Below are 20,175 nucleotides of genomic sequence, written 5' to 3' on the forward strand. Positions count from 1 at the left end.
CTGTGCTCAAACTTACAATCTAGAAGGTTATGTACACATTTTTAACCATTTAAAGAAAATTCGGCATTCTACTACCTCTTTCTTCAACGGGAAGCAGTGTGTTAAAATCATCTGCAGGGATTGTTAAAGAGAAATCATTTTGACTCAGTTTTTTTTTCTTGTAGGAAATTTATCTGATATTTCGTCTGAGAGCTTTAAAATGAACTCCCTGGTTGGTAAGTTGATACTAAATTAAGAGAGATATTATATATATATATATATATATATATATATATATATATATATATATATATATATATATATATATGTGTGTGTGTGTGTGTGTTTTCCAAGTATTAACCATATCATTATGAGATTTACTATCAAGAGTAAAGATACATTGAATTAATTCACCAGTGTTCAAGTAGTGAATTAATCTGTTATGTGATTGGGAATGATGCTTAAATAACATTAGAGTGGAAACTGTATGAAAAAGGATAGTGTTTAATTGTGTCTCTTCTTTTGCAAAATAAATAATTATTTCTGAGTAAAGTTTTTATAAGTTATTAATTGACCCTGTGGTCCTATGAAGACATATGGTCACCGCTATATTGTCACCCATTGTCAGCAAAGCACAATACCCCAGGCTCCAAAAAGGAGAGAAAAAAAATCTTGTTATCGAACGTCCTTATTTCTTCTAGCAGAACGTTTGTAGGAAAAACGATTCTATATATTTTGCAATAGCATCAAGTATAATTCAATAACACATTATTACACTTAAATAATTACAGGTATACATAATGCAACGAAATGCCTTGATCTTTTAAGTTAAACAGAGTTCAGGTCATATGGGCAGGAGAGTGAATATTTATGTGATGACATCATCACAATGCATTATAAAGGACAAACCAGCAAAATATTTACCCTGCAAGCTGGTCTGCGTTGGCATTTCATAATGCATAAGTAATAGTTATGCATCCTACAGGGCCAGTTCAGCCCTTCTTGAATATTGAGCGCTATTAGGAAGGTCAAATGTTTAACTCTCTCTTTTGTAAATAACATTGATTACATCACACTGCGTGGTCAACAGCACCCCCTTGTGGATAAACACCATAATTAAAGCTTTTTTTGTTTTAGAGTGCATATTAGACCTTCTTGTGGTTTACAGAAATTGTTCTGCAAAATGGATGGTATAAACTAAACATAGTAAATACAGAAAAGAATGTTATTACATTTGTGATTGACCATGGGTTCTTTCAGGCGGTCATTGACTTCTGGCTTTTCAGCGACCACTAACTTTATTTAATGTATTTAAAACTGAAAAAATGTGTAGGTGGCCTGTGAAATTAAAAATGGGGGAAATTGTTGGTTGTAACTGGTTGTAATTTTACTTTTTTGTGCCATATCTACACGTTTTTGTTAAAATATTTCATACTTTCAAAAAAAAATTTCGGGAGGGGGTCACAATCTCTCTGCATCTTTCAGTTGTGTTTGTGAAAATGTTGTGTTTTTCTGTTCCATGTAATATAAATATCACTATAGCTTACATAAATAAGTAAAAATGAATAGAATTGAAATCCCAAGTGGGTCAAGCCCAGTAGATAAAACTGAACAATTCAGCATTGTTATAATAATTAATTATCATAAGCCGGAAGTTCATTGCTTAGTTTGACAAAACTAAACATAGACACCAGGGGGCAGTATAATTTTACATACGCACTTGTGGTTCATGATTATGGGCATAGCAAACCATCACATTTAACCCTTGTGAACGGGTTTGTTTTTGTGGATGTATTTTTTGCTTGCCTTTGTTCCGACAGCCTGCCTGCCAAATATTGCTGTGTATCTTAATTATACGTTCTGCTCCACATCATCTAAAGTCATCCTCGTGTGTTTCCACCGTCTACTCTGATGAAGTGCACCTTTTCCTCCATTTTTTAATGATGTTGCTACTGAAATATTTTAAGCTTACATCTTCAGTGAAGAGTCTCTTCAAGGATCAGGCATTTACAAGGCAAATAAGTAGAACACGGGCGTTTCTATAACTTCCTGCTTGGGCTTGTGGGATTCCAACACATGCTTCCCATGTGATCATGGAGAAATAAAAGAAAAGTTCTATAAAATGCAAGGCCGTTATGATGTCAGAGATCCTATATGGAAAAATCCATCAAGTCAGAATTATAGTCATTTTCTGACTTGAAAGTGACGGGAATTGTCATCTACCGCAACTTGCCTCTTCATAGTCTTGGGCAGAGGAACGCAGCCAGCCAAGTTGTTGTTATTATTATTATTGTTATTATCTTTTATTTATATAGCACCAACAGTTTACGCAGCTTTTCATACAATACATATATTCAAGGGGTATGACAAGACAAGAATTGACAGACTAAGACAAACCGATACATTAGGTGGAGAGAGCCCGGCTCGCAAGCTTACAATCTTGAGGGTTACGGATCTGTTATATTATTCGTATAGATCCATGTTTTTGCAATGGGCAGACAAAAGCTCCACCATTTTTTTTTTTACACTTGATTGCTACCTTCAAGAGTTCTAAAATGAAATTCAATATTAAAAAACAGTAAATGTATAATAATTTAAGTAATTTCATTATATCTGTGCTTCGTGAAAAACACTATGCGGAGTGTCCTTCACGTTACAGATCTCGGTACCCTTGTCTAACTTGCTTCGGTGCTGTTGGCACAGAAGTGCGTTGGGAGTGAATAAGAGCATTCGCAGTGATTTCATGCTCTCGGTGTGTAGACATGGATCCTATGATCCTGTGAATGTAAGAGGAGCAGCTGTGTTCAGGTAGTTGCCACTGTGGCTAATTCTCACCTATTTCTTTTTATATGTCCATGACTCTTCTGCCAAGACTTTTACGTACGCTAATTTGAAATCAGTGCTACCGGTGTGCCTAGGCTATAAATCGGGTAGCGTTTTGTGGTGTGGTTCTGAAATTGATTGTGCATACCTTACTTATAAGTCAATCTTAATTTTTTTTTAAGCCAGTAAAATTTATTTTTTTTATTGTTTCCAATGATTCTAGAAGGCAAGGGGGGGGGTGCATGTGTTACCTCTAATGGTTATGGACACTGACATGTTAATAAAGTCGTTCAGGAAAGGAAGAAAACATTTAATGCCATACAGAATGTGGTTTGTGATCTCTGGCATAAATGACAAGCGAATGTGGGATTTGACCATACCTGTTTGTCTCGTTATCTCGGCCCACTGGAACTCAGTGCTTTGTTACATCTGCATCTTCTTCTGCTTCTATCCCACCAAGATACTCAGCAGCTGCATGTTCCTTAACCCCTTAAGGACAATGGGCGGTCCCTAAACCCATTGAAAACAATGCATTTTGAGCCCGTACATGTACGGGCTTTGTCATTAAGGGGTTAAGATCGGTAACCCTTGTTGACTATGTAATCATGGTACACTTAACTGAGATTTCAAGTTTCATTTTAAAACGAAAGATTTAATATGAATATTTAATACACATTTATATATTTTTTTTTTATACACAATGAGAATTGAAAACGGTCTACATTTAAGACATAGGGGGTATTAGGAAACATATAGAGAATGTAATTATTTTCTTTATTTTCTCTTTTTTTTTTCCATACAATTTTATTTGCATAATTGTAAAGCAGTTCATTCAAAGCAGTTGTGAATGCAAATAATTCAAGCCTCAACATATTTTATACTTTTCTCCCTTATGTCTAACTTGGTTCTTTAATGACGCTGGAAACAGATGTCACCCTTTCTACGGCTAACTAGCAGAAATTAATATGAGTCGATTTGTTGTAGGCGACAGACATAGATGATCACATTTAAAAATAAACAGCAAGTGTCTTTCGGATGAAATGTGTTCTTGCCTAATCGCTCAGTAACTCTACTGCGTTCCGTCTGAAGAAGTTCTTTGTATAGGCGCAGTGTAGTCAACCGAGGGGGGTAGGCTGGAGGTCTCTGCTGTATTTGATGAGTGGTCTGCAGTTTGCATTCATTGATCAATGAGCTATTCTTAGCTAAAACCCACCGACAGCAATGAATGTTGATTGCAGCCATTACTCCGGTGCGTATACTTCTCTCAAGATCCAAAACAGAAGTATTGTTGATTCAACTGCTTTGCCCTGATCCACTTAGAAAACATGATTGCGAGTCTCTGGTATGCTTAAGCTGTACGTTTTTGGTGGAGCTTGCTTTCTAGATCATCCTTCTATGTTTGTACTTGTGAGTATTTATATGCTTAAAGCTGCTTACTGGACCATGCCGGTGAAAATGCCGGTGCCATTTGTACCCTACACTTCAGGGGCAGAAGAATTATATATATATATATATATAGATGTGTGTATATATATATATGTATACACACACTCATGGGCAGTATTTATGCTCTCGGTCTTGCAGCTCCTGCCTTCCAAGGACTAAAAAAATTTGAACTTATTCATGTTACTTTTTTGGTTTGTGGAACACTATGTTACACTCTTAGCCAGATGGTACTTTGTGCTTCTAGAAAAGAGCAGAACAGGGGAACAAATGGACCGAGATTTGGGTTCCAATCAGGGACTGTCCCATCTAAAGATGAACACTTGGGTTGTATGATGTAATCTTGCCTGCAACATATTAGCAGGCGTTATGTGCTGAAAAGCCTCCCTTTTTGTTATTATTCCCCTAGCATATGGATGATTATGAAGAATGAATGGCCCTCCTTATTCTCCCTTTCTCTAATTACAGCGGTATGTTAGGAACGTTCCCTAATTATGTTTGTTTCAGTTGGTCCTAAACCTGAGAATTTTGTTTGGGGGGGGTGCTAAAAATAGAATGAGCCCTCATTGAGGAAGAGGCAGTGGTAAATATTCTATTCTAAACTTAATGATAACAATGGGAACAATGATGTGCTTAAAACATTATAATCTATTTTTTTTAAAAAAAACTTACAAACATTATAATTAAATGCATCGAGCAACATCTAGCGGAATTGTTTTGCTGATGTGCTATATTCTCTAGAATTCCTAGAATGTCATTTTCCCACCCCAGTGTAGCTATAATACAGCATTTGTTTCCATTATGTCATAACCCCCCCCCAACAGCCGGTTTGTATATGGCATTCTCCCACCTACCCAGTTGGTATTTCTTCCTGATCTTGCACATGGCATTTGAAATGAATATAAACCACTTCACACTGCATACATTTTTACCCTTCAACTATGTAGAAACCTAAGGTCTTCCTTATATCTCAAGGTTCCAGAACTCAAATATATAACCTCCTTACTATAAATGGGACAGCATTACCTGTAACACTCACCTCTATGAATTTGCATCTTGATGGGACCAATATGTGGTTTTAGGGGTAGAGTCAAGACGAGATTCGAATTGTTTTTCTCCTTGCGCGCTGTGAAGAGCCTCAGGGTACAGTCAACGGCCGATGGTTTACTTTTTTACACTTTCTCAAACTCACCGACAGCGTTGAATGTTCTCTGAAGCCATCAAGGGCTGGCATGTGCACACTCGATCCACACCCTGTCAGGAGAGCAGAAAACTTGCTGAGGTCAGCACATTCCTGGAGCTCGATTAGGTCACTGGAGATTTGGTTATGAATAACTTAGGACACACAATTGTTAACCAATTCAGCACCTATAATGGGATCACGTACGCCCGCGGTTCATTTTCCTTTACAAAATATATATCCGGGAAGTTGTTCTGAAAAGCTAATATTTTGTCCCGTTTGAGGCAGCGATGTTCGCTTTGATGAAATGGAATACTTGCTGTTAGTAAATGTTGGCTGTGACGTTTAGCCCCTAAAATATAAACAGAGGAACGAGATGTTAGAAGCTCCCTGCACCAACTTCAAAGCAATTGCCTCTGTATTTTTTAAGAGCACGGCTTACGCAGAATCTCTGTATTATTTCACTGACAACTGGTTTTTGTCGCTGTGCTGTTTGACAATCCCCACCCCAGATATCTCGCAGATTGGACACAAGTTGTTGGTGTCTCTCATGAATCTTCAAGGTGATTCAAGGCTTAATTAAGAGCCGCCACACAGAAGCTTTCTAAACATATAATGCGGTGTTTTAAATAGTCAGGAGGGAATTAACAATGTGGGAGAGCCAACTGCCCTTGGTCACCAAGGAAAAGGGTCCAAACTTTGATATAACAGATAATATTAAATGTTTAGCAATCTTAAGATAAAACGTGACCATTGGATACTAATTGAGGATGGAATAGCCTTGTGTCGGATGTTTGCCCCTCTAGGAATTTTACCAATTTGATCAAGTGTTATACAAGTATTAAATCGTGGGTCAGACGCGCTTGACGGCCTTCCAGCAGAGTTAATAGAGGTTACTACATTGAAGGAATTTTGACACGCATAGGAACGGCATAAAACCATCCTAAATATAAGAGAAAATCAAAGACCAAATGGTTCTTATCTGCCATCCAGTGGTGCCTAACTCAGTCCTTAAGGCACGTCAGCAGTCCGGTTTTTTTTAATCTCCCTACTTGAATATAATGGGGTGATTGCTAAATATCGTCATGGTACCGTGCCTTGAGGGCTAAATTGGGAACCACTGTTCTAGAAATATTGGATCCAGTTAATAATACTCTGTAGAATAAAGTAGAAGGTTTCCACCTAGTTTGTATTTTACTGGCTGGCCGATACAATTATCATTTACAATGGAACTGCTTAGGTGAATCAGTGGATATTACTGGCCCGGGGAGCTTGCGGTTGATACTGTCGGTTTTGTATTACAGACATGGGCCGTTCTGGGATATTAGAAAAGTCTGAATGGGGTTTGGGAAGGTCTGTCCTGCTTGGCAGAGATTTCCTTCCTCGTGTCTGGCACACCTCTCCTGTGTGTGCTGGCTGACTGCCAGCCGTCTGACTTCCACTGAAACAAAACGCTCTCAGTGTATGGTTACAGATAACCGTATGGCCACAGCATACTGCCCCGAGTGAGTGCCAGGTGTTGTGACCTGGAATCTCAGAACCTAGAAAGCATAGAGAGGCTATTCTTAGCGCTGAGGAGAGATCTTGTTTGAAGGACTTTGGTTTGTTCATAGTTTGGGTCACTGTAACAGAAACCCTGGCTTTAAAGCACAGTGACTTTTTTTCAACCCCCAACCTCTTGCTTCTGGCTTCGCTGCGTTAAGTTGACCGTTGTATGAAGGCAGTAGCAGTTCCATGGAACTTATAAAGCAAAGTTAGCACAGAAAATGTTATACGGCCATACATACATTCTACAGCCCTGTCTATTAAGTATTAGTGAGAAAGCTGCGAACATAGGTTTTCCAGCCTTGGTACTTGCAATTGTGATGGTGATGGAGTCCTGCACGTCAATCACTAGTCCACTGAAACGCTGACGTTCTAAAATTATATACCTCACTAAACTGGGACTTTGCAGATGAGTTGAGCGTTTCAGTTTTCCAAGTTGGCTATCTATGAAGAGCCAATCCCGGTAAATGTCATATGCAAGAAGAACTGAGCTGGACCTGCATATTGTATAGTTAATATATCATGAAAAGCCCTATTAATTTGCTCTGTGCATTATGCCCAGGCAACTTAGCCCTTCTTGGAGAAGCTGATCACTGGGATTGGCATAGCGTAGTAAGGAGAAAGCCCTTAGGTTAGTGAATACACCTCTAAAGCCTTAATTTTGCTGTCTAAGGACCAGTACCCAAAACTTTATGATCTGTAACTTTTTGTTTTGGGATATGGAATATAGATCTGTTCAGGTCCAACCTTTTAGTTGGCTCTTAGAAATAGCAGCTAAGTCTCGGGAAACCATTATATTTATAACCAGGAGAAACATTGCTTAGAGCTGGCTTCTTTGTTATTATTGTATATTCATATTGCTTCGACTAACCTGCAGAAAAAACAAATGTCTGACCTTTGCACCCCTATATTGTGATGCTGTGTGGGGGGGAAAAAAGCTTTTCACCCCGACTTCTAGGCCGTCCAATACAGGGAACAGGCAATGCAAGGGTTAATCACAATGACATGTTTGCATGTGCCAGAATGCAAGTGGCTCTCCTTTTTAATGATCTTCTGAATGTCCAAGTTGCATTTTAACCGCCTCAAAGAGTGGAAAATATAGTACGTAAGGCAGATTTCTGCCACTCCCGCGGACCAATCTTCCTAATTTAACGTGACTGCCCCTTATGTAAACGAACAAATCGTTCGACCCAGCCGCAAAAAAAAAAAAAAATACTACCTAGAAATGGAAAACTCATAAAACTCTGTATGTAATGGCAAAAGGCCAATGTCGTTTAAGGTGACGAGGGATTCTTAAGGCAACGCTCAAGTTTAACAGGCCTGAAGAACGTGAAAGTGTTGACCTCATTTTATGGTTTCTGAGCAAATGGAGGCAGGCAGCCGCATTAGGAGAGCCCCCCCCCCATCTTTTGCTTGGTTTAACTTTAATTCAGCATCTGGAAACATGCAGAGGAAAATAGCAAATGCAGTAATTGGCCCTTTTGCTAACCCGGGTACCCCTTTCTTCTGTAATATGCAGAGCATCAAACGTTGTTCTGGCTTATAATGTCTCCTTTTTTTATTTTTAATGTTATTCCCTTCCAGCCTTCTTCCTTGCATAGTCCTGATGATATAACCCCTCTTTCTAGATGGATTTTATCTGTCAGCTGCTTTTAGTATAACTAAATGCGGGGCGCGCTGTCATACCCTTTGTAGTATAGTCTTTGCTCCCTCAAGGGAAAACCCTTCTGTCGTAGATCACTGCCAGCTGTCACGTCTCATCTCTTCTGCCCTATCCCCTCCTGTAAGCTCGTCTGTCCTCACCTGCCCTATAATGTTTGCACAGCAGGAAACCCTTGGTCATGTTAAATTGAAATAGTTACCGTTCTGCCAGATTCTATAGAATAGATGCTTTCAGATTCCCCAGAACCATCACGGACACAATATCATGGAGCGAAAATACATCCATCACTCATTACTCAAAACAAATGAGAATAACGAGTTGGCGTTAGTAATTGCCCTGTGTGCACCCATGGCCATCCAGAAATTTCCCGTTGACTTGGCAGCACGTTGGACGCCTTATGAGCTATCACTAGGGAAGATATCCCTAAATGTTCAGATGCAGAACATCTGAATCCACGCTTCAGGGAATTAAAACATTTAAAGTAGTTCTTGCACAGCTGCCGTTGAAGCTTAAACCACTCGGAGATGTGACCAGCTCATTGAAGGTCTGGGTACTTGGCATTTAAACAGGGCAGCGAGCAGGCGAGTATGGCTGTGGTATGTGTCCTCGTCTCCCCCCGGCATTTAATGAGTTAAAGTGCGCAGATGGCAGGAAGTATGATTTCCTCCCGGGTGAATGTTTGGGGGTAAGTGGTTTAGAAAGGCTTTGGAATCTAAGCTCGGGGGCATCTGACTACTCTGAGTTATTTTTGGAAGGGAAGCTTAGAAATAACAGTTTTCCTGTGCGTTAACTTTTTTTTTATTTAAGAACATTTTCTCATTCTCCTATTTTTACAATTATTATTTTGTAAGCGCGATGAGCCCCTCAGTAGAGCAGTGCGGACACAAAGGTTCTAGTGGGACAGCGGAATATTTATTTGCTCAATAAAGGAAGTTTACTGGGATATTTATTATGAATTTTGAGAAAGAACCCCCCCCCCAAAAAAAATCCCCAAAAATGTTTGGTTTTTCCCCAAAAACATATTTTGCGTTCTAAATATCGTTTTTATGGCTGGTAGTATGTTGGAAAGGGGGGGGTTCTAGAACCAGAGAGAGGATTTAAAAAGCCCTGTGCTGGAGCGTACCGGAGGCAGATTTTCAGCGGAATGTGGGTCATCGTGGCAGGGATCGGCGGTGCTGTGGGGAAAGGAAGGGGGGCGAAGGGTAGGTTGTCTAATCTGCTCATGGTACAGAAAGCAAACAGCATTCTTAATTGACCTCAATATTCACTGAACAGAATTAAAAAATGCTAAAGCCACATACCCATCTTTGCTGGAGGATAAAAACCAGACAGGCCCAGATGGACTAACCTTATACAGGCTGTGCACTGAAATATGCATATACACACACACTCACACGCTCGCACATCATATATATATATTCAATTTTTTAAACAAAATGAATGTGTGCAGAAGCATACACATTTTAATGATATATAGTTGCTTTGCATCCGAATGTGACACCAGGTCTATGGATGAACAAACTGGAATAGGGATTATGTTTAATCTGGAAGTATTATAAAGATTAAATGCATTTATGGCTATGTTGAGGATTTACATTTGATAGGATGGTTGAGGCTACATTGGACCGCAACAATATGACACGATACATCGAAAGTGATTTATTTTGCGTTTAGTCACAAAATACTATTATTATCTATTGTTTTACATAGCGCCATATAAATAAATCTTTAGACTGTCGATTGGTATAAATGGTAGCAAAAAAAAAGTGACAATAGGGGAATGACAATTGGGCTGCACAGGACACCCCAATACAAACAATCAGGCAAAGCAATGTGTCACCAGATGCTACTGGCATTTAAATAGCAATTTTGAGTTCTGCCGTCTGTCACATGAACGTCCCGTCCTGTTTTCCCTTGAATGTTGACAGTCCTCAAGTACTACCTTTAATTTAGATATCCACACATTTTGTTCTCATTCTAGATGTCCTTACTTACTCTACATTTACCGTTGTGTCGTGTGTTACAAACAAACGGGCAACTTATTCCTTCTTCATTACTGCATTTTAGGTTCAGGTTCCTTTGGTTTGGAACATTCTGACATCCAGCTGTCTCCTAAGACCAAATGGTTATCCCAGAGCACAATTATTGTGCACAAGCCCCATGGATCCTGGCTTTGTGTTATCTGTGATTCCTAGGAGTGATCAAGTTGCAGCCGTTAAGCTATAACCTGTTGGTAATAGTGAGCGTAACATAGTGGCAGCTGCACGAGATCAGGTGCTTAGCATGTTTTTCTTTGAAACAATGTACCCTTTAAACATTGCTTATGTTCCCACTAACTTCCCAAAAGTTATTTTGTATTGATAAGCATCACAGGGGATCAGAAAACAGGACATCTAATGTACAATGTAAGAAGTATGCTTAGGGGACAGACGTTCATGGGTGCAGAGATTCTGAAGGCAATAATATGGATAACTGCTTCTCATCTTCTACAAGATAATTGGATGACAAAGTCTATGTCGGGCACCTTGGTGGCAGAGATCTGCCCTGTCTCCTCATGGACCCAACGTCCTGTACGTCTTTTTTCACTTTTGCTTTTTTGGGCACGTCATGTCCCTACATTAGCAGATCTGCTTGACACAAGGAACAGGGTCACAGAGCCAACCAGGGTCACAGAGCCAACCTGGTCCCTTTTGGGATGCAAGGACGAGTTCCATTTTAACCTTCCGTAGCGATCACAGATATACGAAGAGCTGTTTATCCAATATATATTAATGTGCAAATATATAAATTAAATAAAATTAGTGATAAGATGCATATCTCAATATCTCTTGATGGGAATGTTCTTTTGTGAGACAAACCAGACCAAAAGGAGCCAGATTAAAAAGCTTGCATTTAGAGTAACCATGTAGACGTGAGGTCTATCGGCTACGCTTCTTGACTGCTCAGGGCAAATATAACTAAGCAAGGTTATACATTACTTATGACATTTAAAATATATATATATATAATTTCACGCACCATGTATACTGCATACCCACCTGTTTCACTGGGATTCTTGCAGTCTGTTCTTTTGTTCCTGCTTCTGAAGTGGCTGTAAATTAACGTCCAAGAAACCCAATCAGTGCACGGTCTACGGGGGTAAAAGACACCAAATTAAACAGGCACAACCTTGACCTCTTTAGATGTTTATATAGCGCTGCTATATCAACCGCTTAACAGGGTCTTTTGAAGTACACATATGCAAAGGGGCAACTGATTATGAAAAGCAGCCTTGGATCACTAATTATGTGCAAGGTTCTAGTGGATTAAATGAGTTTTATGTAGCCTCGATAATTTGAGACCAATGTTTCACTAGGTAACCGTCATTTTGTCGAGGGAGAACAATATATTTTTTCGGTCTTCACAAGTAGTTATATTTTCTGATATCTGCCATACCAGAGCAATATATTTTTATAGAAGAAGCACATAACATTTGCGCGCATTCTCTGTTCTAGGAAGCAGTCGCTTCATCCTGTCTTTCCATTGAAGAGACAATCTTGCAACTTTGTCTTTGTGATAATAATTTCTTTGTGCTTTTGATCTTGGCTGTTTTTATAAAACAACAAGGGAATATTCACCTTCCGTCAGATCCATTGCGTCAGTAAAGCAAAGGCAACAGTGAAGTGCTTTAAAATCTGTATTGTTTCAAGTGCTTCATCATTGATCTACAGACAGTTAACTCTTTAATGCAAACAATAATCCACTTCACAAGAAACAAAGTGCTATGTGTCTGCAGAAACAACAGACTCTGAGACTCTGTGTGTGTATATATATATATATATATATATATATTTGTATATGTGTGTATATATGTATAATGTGTGTGTGTGTATATGTATATATATATATATATATATATATATATATATATGGCATAAATATAGAGGCCCCACTTTCAACTAAAAATGCTATATTCTCTATGATACAGCTACATCCATGTTCTTTATCCATGTTCTGATTACTGTAACATGTATTGTAGTACCATGCAAAGGTTTCAGATTGATTTTTGCATACGAGCACTCTGTCAGAATCAAAAATTGACGTCCCCAGCTAAACCATTGTGACATAGCTAAGCAATTTCTAAAAGCTCATCATCATCATCATCGTGGAAAAATGTGCCGACCTGCTTTCATGCCATCCAACGCTTTATATTACATCCCTGTATGTGAATGAGCCTCAGGTGTCTATCTTTTAACAATTTATGCCTATATTTTTTTAAACAGCACTAGGAAAACTAACATGGCAATAGCATTCACATTAATATCTGCACTTTGGCCTGTTTGGTTAATTGCATAAACAGTTCTCATTACTAACCGCCCACCCGTATGGATGAATAATTTTCCTCCTGATACTCTTATTATCTTGCATTAAATGATTTCAGTAAGTCCGCTATAGCCATAAAAATATTGAATCTAAACATCTCCTTCTTTGGTGGTAACGTCATGATGACTTGAAATGTCGGGAATAACAAGCTGGTTGCGGACTTCTTATAATCTTAAATATTCCATAGGCTTTGTTTCCCTAATTTGGTCATAAAGCATTTGATTGCCATGAAATAGAGCAGAATGGGGAAACCTTAATGTGTTAGGAATGACGTGGCCTCTTCCGGACACATCACTAAATGTTAATATGAATCCGGTTGGGCTTTGATGCGCTTTCCCAACATTTCTGCTCTGATTAGCTTGGTCCTTGATACCCCAAAGCAAGAGCCATATGGACACTTGGACAGTAAATGATTCATTAACATTGAAGACTGCGGACAGCGGGTTTTATAATAACTATATCACATGTGTTATAAATATCAACCCTTTAGAAAGACTTTTAAAGAATAGAGAGGGTTGAACGTTCTTATTTGAAGGGCGTTGAGTACCTTCTGTGTTTGCACATTATTTAAGTGCAACACCTCTCAACTACTTCATTTCATTAAATAAAATATTTATTCCAATATAATGATTCAAAAAGCATAGTTTTTATTTACATCCAGTTTGGGCAGAACATAATGGTGATTTGACGACGGGTCAATATCTAAATGGAGATATTTTTTTTTTCTTTTTCCGGGGCTTAAATAATCAGAGCGCATTGAGCGATAATAGCTTGAGTTATTGACTTCATAAATAAATCACATAACCGTATTTAACATTGAGTTCTCTGGAAATGGTAACAATACAATAAATCCTGGTGGTTGAAAAAAGGGAATATATTAAAAATGTTTATTCACATTAACACTTTGTACTATACTGTCTCATGATGTGCTGATTGATATACAAAGTTAACCCAGCGAAAGAAACATTAAAACTTTCTAAATGGCAAAGGTTTGGGTTGGTGCTATTTTTTTTTAATGTGTTTTATAAACTATAACAATGTCATACTTTATGAACCAGTTTCTCGTTACCCTTTGTCACTCCTGCCTGGGATGACAAAAGTTGTCCAAATAATCAGGCCATGCTATTATATTTATTTCTCTTTAAAAGGGATACTCCAATGCCCCATACAGCTTCAACGACACATAAATGTTTATGTACTTTAACTTTAAAGGTGCTTCCCTGCTTTCGTATGCGTTAAAGTGCCTCTTTTACACATAATCATTTCTGCGTGTCATTGGGTGATCTGTACAATTTTACCATGAAAACGGGGTGTTTATATGCTGGGTGCATATTCTTGGAGGACTACAGTTTAGAACTAAACTAAAGATCAGGACGATATGTCTCCCCTGTTAAATACAAAGTACATTTAAAAAACATTTCTTAGGCAAACTATGTATGAGATCCACCTCCTGCTTGCCCTTGCTTGTTAACATTGCTAGCCCTGGTCCCATTTATAGAATAGATGGATCATTTAATAAGGCAGAACACAGGATCAGCTAACCTGGTCTGGTGAATCAAAGGGAGAATTAAAAAGGTGGTCTTATAGTGACATTCTACTACCTGGTTTGCATTGCTTTGGTCTTGTCTTGTAAAGCAACTCGTGGATCATGAAAAAAAGGTACATTTTGGTTGATTTGTCCCTCATTTGTGACATTGTAATGCAGCACCATAGATATTAACTTTAATATAAATCTATTGATCTAGACTTTTGCTTGTAGATGTGTAGATCACCTTACATGCTCTATATTGACTCTAAATATTGTTTCCCTTTGAGTCCCTTTAATGCTGGGCACTAAGTACTGTTTAATTCTGCAGGGCTGTATTTCAAATTGCCCTGAATAACTTTAACATTTGCATTAAAAAGGTTTTTATTTTTTGCATGCGTAAAATACTGTGGTTGAAAACTGGATCATACGAAAGAGATTGGTGGCCCCGATCCATAATAATTGTTACAGCAACACGGTTGAAGAAAGCATATTATGTACAAGTAAATTGTACATACTTTAACATATACACTTTGCCTGTAAGGGAAAAGGAAGCCACTTACCTTAAAAAGAAGCTACAGCTCCAGAGCTGCAGTTTACTGCCCCCTCTTCTGCTGGGGGAGTGAGAATTTTTTCGGATACATAGAGGGGATGCTAATGAATCGCTCTAAGCATTTGCACTGAAAAATCATTAATTTAAAGGTACTTTGAAAAGTGCCCAAAGAGCCAGAGCATTTAAGAATTTATCATAAAAAGGTGGTTTTGGGGTAAGACCTCCAGTTCAATACCATACAGGAAAGGCAACATGGAAAAAGGTCTAAATGAAGCAAGAACTACCAAAATAAAGGTAAAAAACCATAGCAACCTAAATCTTCCCGTTATAAACTTTGGTCACTCTTACCTCGAATCCTAACTTTTTTCACAGCCCTGGGTCAGGCAAAGGGTGATGGGTTTAACGTCGTCACATACAGTGCAATGCTTGGTGTGGTTATTCCACATATTTCCAGTTGGATGCCAGGTATGACCGAATGCCCCAGTAAGCCCAGTAAGCCATCTGCAGCTGTACTTTTTGGGCATCACTTAAATAGAGAGCATATTTGTGCCCTGGGAGTGTGGAGAATTGTGTGTGTGCGTGTGTGTTTTGTGGGTACATGTATACACAGTAATAGACACCCCTTCAAGGTCCTGTGACAGATGTCATGCCGTTTGCATACAAATGAGGAGCCGGCATAGCTTGCAATCCAGCCCCCATGTGTTACATTCTAGCCCAGGGGGCATTTAAATGATGTATTTATTATAGAACGATAGGGGCGCGGTGGGACACATTTTTTTTTGCTCAACAGCCTATCTGCCAATAATTTCAAATACAAATCAACCACGGTCCAAAAACCTAATTCCCCCCGATCTGTTCTTACAACTGAAACATATTCTCTCAATGTAGAATTAAATGCCCAATTTTAATCTGGGCATTCTTATATCTGTATATATGTAATAATGCATAGATATGTTAAGTTTTTTTTCTGCATATTGAGCTAATTATTCTGACTTGTTCACATAATTATACAGCGAAGCAACATTATATTCTAGGGTTCACTGAACGGAAAGTCTTTTATCTAGAAGAAACATTTTTTTTTAATGTTCCAATATAATATTCTCTCAGTAGAGATTGAGGGCTGGGATATTTTATGAGTTTTTACACGTATCTATTAATTACTGAGCTTTTTATTTGTGTTGAATAAATGGAAACATTTCATTTAAAAAAAAAAAAAAACAATTATGTGTTTCGTTATCCTACCAGAAGGACATATCTTGCTTATATAGCCTTTATTTTATTGTCTTAATGCATAGTGAAGTGTATTGAAGTTTGTTAGATAAAATACTACTAAGTTGTGTCTAGTGGGGTTTTTCTCTGAGCTGTGATTCTCTGACAGGTTTAACTATTTATTGTTCAGGTCCAGCTCTGCTCTTCTCACAAGAGAAACTCACTGAGATTGATCGTTTATAATGCAATGAGGTTACATGACCTCAAGTGACCCACAAATCACAAGTTTGTGACCCCTGTGTACATAGAGAATAAGTATGCACATATATAATGCTCTGCAAAATATGTATGCAAGTATGTGTGCGTGTGTGTATGTATTTTTATATATATATATATATATATATATATATATATATATATATTTGTTTTTATGTAGTTGATTTGTTCTCATAAAGGCACTACATAAACTTGTGAGCAGGTCCCTCTTTACCTAATGTATTGGTTATTCTTAGTCTTGTATTGTGAATTCTAGTTTTACTTTAACCTTTGAATATATAGTAAGAAGGTCCATATAATTTGTTGGTGCTATATAAGTTGAAGATATATATATATATCTGTCTTCATTATTATTTGTTTATTTTGCTCCATCATATTCCATAGTGCTATCCATAGATGATTACATTTAGTTATTCAATAGTAAAATTAATTTGTTCAATACTATAGCTATATATGAAACATTTTGTTTGGCTTATTCACTTTGGATCATACATGTGCAAATATTAAGTAATTCATCGTTACTTCTCGTGCACGTGTTTAACTATTTAAGCAGTAAAGTATAACAAGCTTGTTTTTTTCTTTCTTTTGAGAGAGTATTTCAGTAAGCAGAGTTCTTCTGACTGTAAAGGGTTAATTATCCCCGCATTACCTCTGTCACAGACAGAGCAGCAGTCCCTCCTGTAGCAGACCTGCCTGTTGGGGTATTAAAAAGCTGTAATTTCCTGTCGAGCGCCCCCCTCCCTCCGCTGTCTGTGGCGCTTTAAGCTTTGTGTGTCCTATAGATTGTGGCTGCTTGCTAACAAATCTCTATTGTCCAAAGGATGGAGGGCTGGCGGGGTCTGAAGAATTGCTGTCTGGTTTCTATTCAAATCCAGGTAGCTGAGTGTTTGAAAGAGACCGTTCCGGCGGCTGCGCGAGGAGGAACGTCGGGCTAGCGGAGAGCTGCGGAGCATATTCGGGCCTCTTAAACTCTGCATATTAGCACAACCTGCGCACGGCTTAACCCTTGTGCTGCGAGAGGGGCCAGCATGCGCTGCAAAGCAGTTTAACGCAAACGTCTCCGATGCGAAAGGCATTATCCATTCCTATAAGTCAGTCGACAGCTATCTGCAGTATGCATAATATATTAATACCAAGGTGTAATACGATTTATTCGTACATGAACAGACACAAATCAAACAATTTGGCCTGTCTGCGTCTGTTCAACGCTTAGATTTTGCATACCGACTTTCCTGTTAATGTTAGCAATATATACTGTTTTGACTGTTTTCAGTACAAGACACGTGAAGATCTAAGTATTTAAAAATGTATATTTTCTGCGGATCGGCATATCCCTACGGATGTCTAGACGCTGATTTCTCAGCCGTAGCCCGGCAGAGGGAGAGGACGCTCTAAAATATTCTGTATTTGGATAGTAAGCTCTTTGCCTCACGCACCCCAGCCCATGCCTGTCGTACATTGCGCCGTGGTTAACACACAAAAGAAGAAGTCCGTTCCCTAGCAGATGAAAATGTGAAGTGCTCAAGAGAGGCTTTCTTAATCCTTTCGAGTAACAACAACAATTCCAGCCGAGAACCTCAGGTTTAATTGAGGTCAATCAGAAAACCAGATTCACTTATAAACGTTAAAGATCTTTCGGGTTCTGAGCCTCTCTCAACAGGTCAAATCTCTTACCTGCTTCATGCCAAAACCCAAGAGAATTCCTGGATCTCTCGGTTGTTTGGAGAGTCCTTGTCGTTCAGGGAGCTGCTGTTCTGCACGCTGTCTACCTATCTCTACAGTGTCTTAAATTAAAGCGAGACATCTCCTCCAGAGCAGCATCGTGGAGATCAATGTAGACAAAAGCAGGCGAGACTGGAGGGGTGGAGGAGAGGAGAGGGGGTGGGCAGGTTTCCGAACATTTCCTGTCACTTAGCACATTCCTCTTCACTTGAGGGGGTGTTATTTAGGCATGGGGGGTATCAGTGATAGTATTATCCGATGTATTCATATTTTAGCCCTGGCAATATTCGAAATTAACCCTATAGTTGCAAGGTGGCGTTGCGTTCTGATGGCAAATGTTTTTAATGGACGTCTAAAGCACCTTCCCATGTTTATTACGGAACCGAGGCAGTGTGGTTCAGACAATAAAAAGCATTGCAGCACTTTTTTAGGTGTTTAGGTTGCCAGCCCTTGGCTCTTCTGGCTAAGAATATCTCGTAATATCCTCTATAGGCATTTATGGGTATTTACAACTTCCTACCCTATCACGCAGCTATTGTTATCCTTACGTTAATAATAATATAAAATGCAGCCGCATTAGTCGTGGCTTTCTGCTTCCTTAATGTTTTTATAGAGGTTGTCTGTAAACGGGCAAATCAGATTAGTAATGCGACGTGTTTTATGTATATAGAATGAATTAAAACCTCCAATTTAAGGTCAGGCTATAGTAGTTTCATTAAAACCATATTGCGTTCCCGTTCGGCTTCTTTAATAATTACTACTTTGCTCAAGTAGAATTTTTTTCCAAAATGTGTTCATAATTCGTAAAAATTGTATTGAAATTCATTTTTTTTCTGCCGTCCGCTACAGTAGGGGTTAAACAAATGGCTGCACCCCCCCCCCTCCCAAGTGCACAAAAGCCGGTTGACCCCATTCATCCCACCTATCAGGACGCATAAACTGTCTGGGATTAGCTGGTGTGGCTTTGTCCCCCCTGTCTGGCTCAGTCCCTCCCTGTCTAGTACAATCAGCCCTGCGGCTAGCAAAGTATTTGGTTACAAGCCTCTCCAGGATGCTCACCCTCACTGAATTTATTGGATCTTCTGGCTGTTGTCGTGTTACCGAAAACTGCACACCCCAGTATGGAAATTTAATAACGGGAATAAGTTTTTGTTAATAAGAAACCTGCTGTTTTTATTTCTTCCTCAATAGCAAGACCTTCTTCTCTATAGAGACATAACATACCTTCTGTAAGAAGAACAAAGAAACCACGTGCAGACAACAGACAAAAAAAAAAAAAACCTCTCTCCACAAATTCTGGGTCTTTCGCAATTAGTGTAGTTAAAACCGCAGAAAACGGAAATACTCACCCAACAGGAAGGGGATCCCCAGTAAGCAAATGGAGACATCTGATCTTTTTCCAAGGTTTTTAATGAAAGAAGCTTAGCGGCAGATGGCTTCCTCTGTGCTGGAATGATCTGGCTGGTATGGTAGGAGGCTCAGGCTGGAACCCTTCGGAATTCCTACTCACTGCACTATCTGTACCCTGTCTGCTGCACTTGCTTTGAACTATATATGACCCACTTGATGGACAGGAGCAAATGCAGTCATGTGCAGAGCTGGGAAGGCAGCTATTTGCTAGCGAGCACGCGAAGGAAGAAGGGGGGCACACTTCTCATTGGCCCGTTTACGCTCATGCCCCCCCCTCTGCCCCCCACTCCTTTCTCATCCTTTATTCCCATCACTGAAACATGACCCATTCAAAGTCTGCAATGTGCTGCCTTTGCTGTTTGGGTGTCTGCTCAGCCTCCATCCATCCCTAATTAAAGTATACTGCTTCCTGTCGCAGGTTCATCTAGCCAGACATGTCACCTGCATTTCAGGAGCGGACTGCTGGTTGTATGGCTACACTTTTG

The 20,175-nt window shown here is 39.1% G+C and overlaps 1 long non-coding RNA gene across 1 annotated transcript; it reads right to left on the minus strand.

Annotated features, from left to right (window-relative positions):
* Positions 1-4,871: 4,871 nt before the first annotated feature.
* On the minus strand, positions 4,872-19,795 carry LOC128503515 (uncharacterized). The gene is made up of 3 exons (XR_008355250.1): positions 19,630-19,795; positions 11,672-11,763; positions 4,872-5,777 (listed from the first exon to the last, which is right to left on the minus strand). It is a non-coding gene; the product is annotated as an uncharacterized LOC128503515 (long non-coding RNA).
* Between the last annotated feature and the right edge of the window lie 380 nt (positions 19,796-20,175).

The sequence above is a fragment of the Spea bombifrons genome, chromosome 8 (assembly GCF_027358695.1).
Source record: "Spea bombifrons isolate aSpeBom1 chromosome 8, aSpeBom1.2.pri, whole genome shotgun sequence".
Classification (NCBI taxonomy): domain Eukaryota; kingdom Metazoa; phylum Chordata; class Amphibia; order Anura; family Pelobatidae; genus Spea; species Spea bombifrons.